At 42.2% G+C, this 230-nt stretch overlaps 1 protein-coding gene across 1 annotated transcript in view; it reads right to left on the bottom strand.

Annotated features, from left to right (window-relative positions):
- Positions 1-230, bottom strand: part of LOC119587086 (cyclin-dependent kinase 14-like) — a gene marked incomplete at its 5' end in the record, with an annotated part of 168602 nt that overhangs the window by 43606 nt on the left and 124766 nt on the right.

Raw genomic sequence — 230 nt, 5'->3', positions numbered from 1 at the left:
ATATACAAGAGGACTGGAAAGTGAGGGGGAGGGAGTATGTATGTGTGATGGGAGAGCCAGCGGAAAAAGCAGAGCGTTGATGAATCGTCTCATATACAACAGAAGGCACCGCGTTGGTAAGAAAAGAAAAGAAAAAAAAAGTTGAGTGTGCAATATATCTACCAGGTAAGTGGTACTAACGTTTGAAATTGCACAGTAGCCCACACGATCGTGGATTACAAGTATCTATT

This window comes from Penaeus monodon, chromosome 22, assembly GCF_015228065.2.
Source record: "Penaeus monodon isolate SGIC_2016 chromosome 22, NSTDA_Pmon_1, whole genome shotgun sequence".
NCBI classification, from domain to species: domain Eukaryota; kingdom Metazoa; phylum Arthropoda; class Malacostraca; order Decapoda; family Penaeidae; genus Penaeus; species Penaeus monodon.
Note: the sequence above shows the minus strand (reverse complement) of the source record. Positions and strands in the feature narration are given on the sequence as shown.